Source organism: Galeopterus variegatus, unplaced genomic scaffold, assembly GCF_000696425.1.
Source record: "Galeopterus variegatus unplaced genomic scaffold, G_variegatus-3.0.2 Scaffold1216, whole genome shotgun sequence".
Lineage (NCBI taxonomy): Eukaryota > Metazoa > Chordata > Mammalia > Dermoptera > Cynocephalidae > Galeopterus > Galeopterus variegatus.
In genome coordinates, this window is record NW_007727327.1 from 75,015 (window position 1) to 82,675 (window position 7,661).

The following is a 7,661-nucleotide window of genomic DNA, read 5'->3' on the forward strand; positions in this document are numbered from 1 at the left end:
CCACATACAGACCAGTTCCCGCTCACTGGCTGAGCGAGGTGCGGGCGCAGCACCGAGGTTTGCGATCCCATTGCCATTCCCCGGTCCGGTACGGGCGCAACACTGAGGGTTGCGATCCGTTGCCGGACACGAAAAAAGNATCCATGCCCATGACCACCATTTTTGGTCTATTCACTACAGCACGGTCCTACAATCTAATCACCCCTTCAAGGCTCCACATTTCAATTACCATAAAAGGATTTCCCACCCTCCTAACAGTCATAGTGGGGGTCAAGTTTCTAACACATTAAACTTGGGGGGCACAATTCAAGCTTCAGTGAGTTTGGGGTGAAATAACTCAACCCACTACATTCTGCCCCTGACCCTCCAAAACTCATGTCCTTTTCACATGCAAATACACTCATTTCATCTAAAAAGTCTTAACTTGTTTCAACTCAAAAGTCCAAAGTTCAAAGTTCCATCTGTGAAATCAAAAGCAAGTTATCTATTTCCAAGATACAATGGTGGGAAGCATAGAGTACATATTCCCATTCCAAAATGAGAAATAGGCCAAAAGAAACAGGTAAAAGTTCCTAAACAAGTCTGAAAACCAGCAGGGCAGGCATTAAATCTCACAGCTGTTGAATCATGTACCTTGAGTCCATGTTCAACATCTTCTGCATGCTAGTGTGGGGGTTGGGTCCTGTAAAGCTACACGACTACACCAGTTGTTGGGTTAGGGCCATAGCTACGCAAATTGTATGGCTAGACATTTCATAACTGAAACCCAAATGTTTCATTATTTTAGTTATACTAAGTTTTCCTTTTGTATTGTCAAGGCTAGGGCTCAGACCCTTCAAACCCATTGTACAGACTGTGCCAATTGTATGGTAGGGGTTATTGTCATACTCCTGCCACCGTACCCCTCACATGCTGGGCTGGATCCCCAGACCCCGCACATGCAGGTCCACACTAGATAATTAGGAAAAGATCCCAGGAGCTGTTGGCAGATGATACAAGCTCAGTCCTCAGCAGTAGCAGCAGCAGCTTACAGCAGCAGTGGCAACAAAAGCAGCAGTGGTGGTGGCCTCTTGGGGCATCCCAGGCGCACTGGCAGCAACAGCTTGCAGTAACAGCATCCAGCAGCAGTAGTGCCCCCCCATGCCCCCCCTCCGGGGGCATCCCAGGGGTGGGGGGGCACTGTGGATCAGAGCCACTTGTCCTTTATTAAGTCTGATAACCTAGGACACCTGGGCACACATATACAATTACATTAGACAATAATCAAGGAACACCTGGGCACATGTGCATATTTACATCAAATGCTTGGCAAGATTCTGAACATCTAAAGAAGCCCTGACCATTTTCCTACATTTTCCATACAGATCCCCAAGTCTTTGGGCAGCTCCTATGGCTTTCCTGGTCTCAGGCCACACTTCAGCTATCCCAGGCTGTTGTTCCACTCTGGTAGCTCCACAAGTCCAGGGTATCCATGGCATTCCTGCTTTCATGGCTTCATGGTGCTGTTGGGGTTTCTCTGCCGCAGCTCTGACCCCATGTTTCCACTTGTCATTGCTCTAGTGAAGGCTGTCTGCAGTGACCCTGCCCCTATGACAGATATCTTTCTGGGCCCCCAGACTTTCCCATACATCCTTTGAAATTGGGGTGGAGGCTTCCAAGCCTCCACAGCTCTGAAATTCTGCAAGCCTGCATACCTCACACCACATGGACGCTGCCAAAGCTTCTGACTTGTACTTTCCAAAGCTGTGGGTCCAGCCACACCTGTGGCCACTTTAGCCATGGCTGGAACAGCCAAAGCAGTTGGGGTGCTGGTGCTGGAAGCAGCTTCCTGAGGTGGCCCTAAGCAGCGAGCCTGTGGAGGATGCCTTAGGCCTGTTCCCCTAGACCATTCTGTCTCCCTAGGCCATTGGGCATGAAATGGAAGGGTTGGTCCCAGAGGCTTCTGCAATGTCTTCAAGGCCTTTACCCCCTTCTCTTGATAATCCCATTCTTTTGTGTTAACCTTTTTAGTACCATGAAATTTTTCTTCTGAAAATGCTCTCTGCTTCTCTACCACATGACCAGGCTGCAAATTTTCCAAATCTTTACACTCTGCTTCCCTTTTAAATTCTGGCTTTATGTCATGCCTTTGCCACCATAACTCATTGTATGCTGTTGCAAGTAGCCATGCAGCTTCCTTATTGCTTTGCTGCTTAGAAATTTTTTCTGCATAATACTCTGGTTCACAACTCTTGCGTTTCAACTTCCACAAAGTCCTAGGGCATGGGCAGAATGGAGCCAACACCCCAATTTTCTATATTAGTCCTCTTGTGTTGCTTACAACAGAATACACAGAACAGGGTGATTTATAAGAAAATGAAATTTATCGCTTTCAGTTTCAGAGGCTAGGAAGTTCGAAGTCCAGGAAACATATCTGGTGAAGGAGATGGCAGTGATGGCAGATTATCACATTACAAAATGGTGGAGTAGAGAGAGCAAGAGACAGACTCTCTTCTCTGTTCTTTTAAAGCCCTCAGAACCATGCCCCTGACCATTTTTAATCCATTCACTAAGGCATGGTCCCACAATCCAATCACCTCTTCAAAACTCCACATTTCAATTACCATAAAAGGATTTCCCACCCTCTTAATGGTCACAGTGGTGGCCAAGTTTCAAGTTTCTAATACATAAAACTTGGGGGACATAATTCAAGCCTCAGTGAGTTTGGGGGGGGGGCATAATTCAATCCTCTGGAATCCCACATTTGATTAACCTTCTAAGAACACCCTGGACTTTCAGTTTGCTTTCAACAGGCTCAACATTGGATAGAATGTTACCCAAAGTGCAAGATTTAACTATAGCAACATGTATGATTGATAAAGACATCTGGCTATTTAGGAGACAGTATAGCATGACAGCTATGAATATGAGCTTTCTAGAACTCAAAATATGTGTTTGATACTGTCCAGCTCTCACACTGGGGGACCCGGGACATGTTAATAATGTTTCCAACATTCAACTTCTTTATGTGAAAAATGGGGATAATACTACCTCTGTTAAAACAACAGTGGGAAGGAATGGCTGGTTAGCCCAGTTGGTTAGATCACAGTGTTATGAAATCAAGGCCAAGGGTTTGGATCCCTATATAGGGATGGCTGGTTCACTCACTTGGGAGAGTGTGGTGCTGACAACACCAAGTCAAGGGTTAAGATCCTCTTATGGGTCATCTTCAAAGAAAAAAAAAACAAAAAAAAAAACACAGCCTTGCAATGTAGGAGTTTCTGGAATATAGTGCACAGGACTTTTAGTGATAGTCTTAATTTACAGAGTGGGACCTTCCCAGGTGTCTAGCAGCTCACCATGACATCATGTTTTACATACCATTTGGAAGCTTGAACATAGCTGCTACAGGGAGAGATACTGATGGTGTTGTTTTCTTCTTCATATATCATGTCTTGAGACGACGGTTCAGAATGCCACACTAACTTCTATACTAAGCTAACCTTTCTTTAAACCACAAGTCATGAGAATTGGGAGAGGTGGCCTTTGACTTTCCTATCTTCAAATGACCTTTCTTTGATTCAGTTTCCTTTTCTATAGCACACACCCTCTTTCAGAGTTATGAAACAGGAAATGTCTCCCCAGTTCTATCCCTCTACAGCTCTTCACTCCCTAGATTGCCACCATCTGGCTATAAAAAAACAGGAAAGTAGAATCCCTAGATATTTTCCTTCACTTTCTGTTGGTAACGCATTCCTCTATTTTCTTCAGTCTCTATAGGACTGTTTAAGCAAGTGTTTAGACTTTGCTGTATTGTGAAAGAATTTTGGCTTACAGAATTGAGTGATTACATTCTATGTCTAGCATAATAAAGCTATCTAAATAAAAAGTTAGCATATAGTTAGTTTCCAAAAATTTCTTTCGTATTAGGAAAGAATTGAAATTTTCCAAATTGTCTCCTCCCACACTCTGCTAAAAACAAAACCAAACTTAAAAACATGGGGTTAATTCCTTGAACAAACAAAAATGAGATTTTTTCCAAATTTCTTTAAAGAGTACTTAGGGTTTTTACTTTTAAAACAGATAAAACAAACCATACAAAGAAAACAAAACCAATACTCCATAGCGTACCTTTTAGCTACACTGCCTTGTAAAATTTTTCTTTTGCTGATTGCACTTAATGGCTATAAAATTAAACTCGTTGCATTCCTTGATAGTCACACTGGTTCATGAATTGTCAGATAGTAATATAAAATATTGTTTTTATGAAACATAGGGGTCACATGAATGTAATTTACTCAAAATTGCATTTTATGTATAATTTTAACCACTTTTACTATTTACATTTGTAACATTTATTTTATAATATCTACATTAAGAGATTCACATTCTTGATGTAGACCATAAGCCAGAGTTCACTTGTTAAGGATATTTGTAACATGATTTATGAGACAAGATCTGATTAAATTCTTTGTGGAATCATAATGTATACTTGATATTCTACCCTTTCTGTCCTTTGAAAATAGAATTTAATACATGGAAGCTAGATGATTATATGATTTCCTCTATATACATTCATTCACAAGAGTTGAGTACCAACTTGTGCCAAACACTGTGCTAATTCTGAGAAAACAATGATTAACAGGACAGACATAGACCCTGACCTTAAAAAGATCACATTCTAGTGGGGTAGACAGATTATCTTTTAAAACCTAACACATAAAATAATTACAAATTGTGTTATGAAGGAAATATACAAGGTGGTAAGATAGGAGTTGGTGTGGGAAGTAGTTTCAGTAAAAGGGACAGAAAGGATGAGAAAGAACCAGCTTTGTTAAAAATGGTAGTGGTGGGGTAAGTTTTCTCTCCACCTTGTCACCCCCTCCCTAAAGTGAAAATTTAACTCTCCAACTAGATACAGTGGCTAAAGAATATGGTATTCCACTTCTCTGGTAGTATATTTTCATGCATAGCATAGCTATATATGTACTTTTTTTTGTCACCCCCTCCCTAAAGTGAAAATTTAACTCTCCAACTAGATACAGTGGCTAAAGAATACGGTATTCCACTTCTCTGGTAGTATATTTTCATGCATAGCATAGGTATATATGTACTTTTTAAAATGTGTACAGCATAGTTATGGCAAAGGACAGAAATAAATGTATCCTCTAACCACTATTAAAACACTGTCAAGAGAAATCTGAACAAAGTGAATTACTGTAGTTTAACAAGGGTTCCTTCCCATCAGTGGATTTCACTAAGTCTCAGGGTCAGGACTGTAGACTTCAGAGGCATCTTAGTGTGTAATCATAAACTTTACTTCTCTGGATGAGTTGGATACACCATGATTTGCAAATGAGAAAGGAGCATAGATGTCAAAAAGGGGGAAGCATTTGCCAAGATGCTCTAATTCTCACAGGTGGTCATGAGATTCTGCCATTCTGAAATCTGGGATCTATTGCCCCTGCCCAAATATCCTACTGGTGGGGAGACAGGGTTACCAAATGTAAACTGTCTGAAGGTTTAGCCACTAGAGGGAGAAAGTGTGCCTCTGGTGACTAGAGAGCCAATGAAAGCAACTCATGAAAAAGATAGGCTTCGAGGGAGCTAAATTAAGCTCTAATCAGCCAAGGGCAAGGACTATATCAATTGCAGTAACTTGGGGGAACTTGAGGATGTACCTTTAAGACTTCATAATGGATCCTCTTCTACCAAAGAATGAAATTGCTTAAACTATTAAGATATTTTATCTTAATTGTGAAAATGTTTAAATTAATCTTTCCTGAGGACCTCTATAACTTTGCAGACACTTAAACACTTAGGCTTAGTTTTCAGGAGGGATTTAAGACAATTTAGAGATGTTGCCCTTTATATACTGGGCATTCACATATTATGAACAACATTCCAATTTTTCTGAGGTAATTTAAGATTAAAATCTTTACTGTCTATAAGGCTAATTAGAATAATGTGTGGTTTCTGTCTTCAGTCTTTCCCAAATATAACTTTAGAAAGACTTTCATTTAGATAATTGGCAGATAGCTTAAAAAATTTTGGTTTACCAATACGGAACTCACAGGAACTGCAATTTTGCTTAAAATCATCAGAAAGTTTTTGTAAGCCTGAGCCGAAATGATTTATCTCGGATGAAAATTGGTTAATGTCGTTTGCTGTATGATCCCAACTATCACTTTCCGTAATTAGAAAAAATGAGATATTGGTATCATTTATTGAACAAAACAGTGTTTAACAAATACAATGCATACAATAAACATTTAAAAAGTAATTCATCATAAAATTTAAATATAATTATACAAGTTACATGGTATCTATTTAGTGTTTATCAATGTGAATGAATCCCTTCCCCGCAACAAAATCCAGAGAAAAGGCATTATCCAACATTTCCAAGACCTACAGAGTGGTGCTTAAGTATATAGTTGATGATTTTATTTTCATTGTGTCATTTCTCTTTCCTCAGCAGAAAAAAAAACCTCAGCAACTAATTCTGGGATTCTTGAAATGAGTAGGAGTACGGTGCCTGCTTCTACTCTTTCAGCATTGATTTTCTTCACAATCTGTGATATGGTTTCTCAGAAATGCTGTTTGGCAGTCCTGATAATTTCATGTGTTTTCAAACTTAAGCCACCCAGACTACACAGTTCAGTATTTTCAGCTCCTTTCATTTTCCTTTTCCCTTTAATTATAGAAGTCTCTATTCCCTCTTTTTGCAAATGCGGTCAAGAAAGATACGAAATGCTCCTATTTGCAGAAAGAATATACATCTGTTTTTCTCATGATGACTCCTATCAGATGTTCCCAAGTAAAGAAGCTGTGATTGATTCTATTCATGGGCAACACTTACAGGGTAACAACCTTTTGGACCCTCCTCCGTTCCTTGACTTAGGGGAATGTGGCAGATGCCCGGGGGAGAAAAAGCAAGCACACACTCTAATATCACATTTGCACTGCAAAGCACTTTCAAAATAGGAATAGTTGAGCTTCATTCCGGACCTGAATTTCTTTCTCCGTCCATTCCCGAGACCTCTCTGTCCTGCTTGACGTCCTGGTCTCTCGAGTGCCGTTGTGTGAAACTGCACCGCATAGTTGATTGCGAAGGCTGAGTGGGTGGGTGGGTCCACGCGCACACGGCGACTCGGGCCAGGACGCAGATCCCGGAGCTCCGCGTCGGGCGCCCGGGTCGCCGTCCCGCTCCCTTCGCCGCCCGGCCTCACCCCACATCCCAGTTTGAAAGAAAACTTCACGCGGCCGAAATGAACCTCCCCTCATCGTTCCATTCCTTCCTTCCTAGCCGGCAGAAAACGTGAGATTTATTACAACTCGGGGGGGAGTGGGTGCGGGTGGCCGTGGCACCCTCGGAAGATGGTTACCTGGCGCCCCCCGGGGGGGAGGGGTCCGCCGTCCGGGAACCGCAGGACTGGGGGGCGACGCGGCCGGGCGCGCGCGGGTGGGCACCGAGGGAGTGCGCGCGTCGCGGAGCTGCCGGGGCAGCACTTGTCCTGTAATCGATTGCCGAGCGCGCCGAGCGGCTGAGCGCGCAGACACGCGCACACGCGCGCGCACCCCCCCACACACACGCACAGGAGCTCAGGCCCCGCACACACGCACGCGCGCGCGCACGCACGCCCGTCCGCGCCCGGGGCCCCGCCGCCCGCCGACTGCTCATG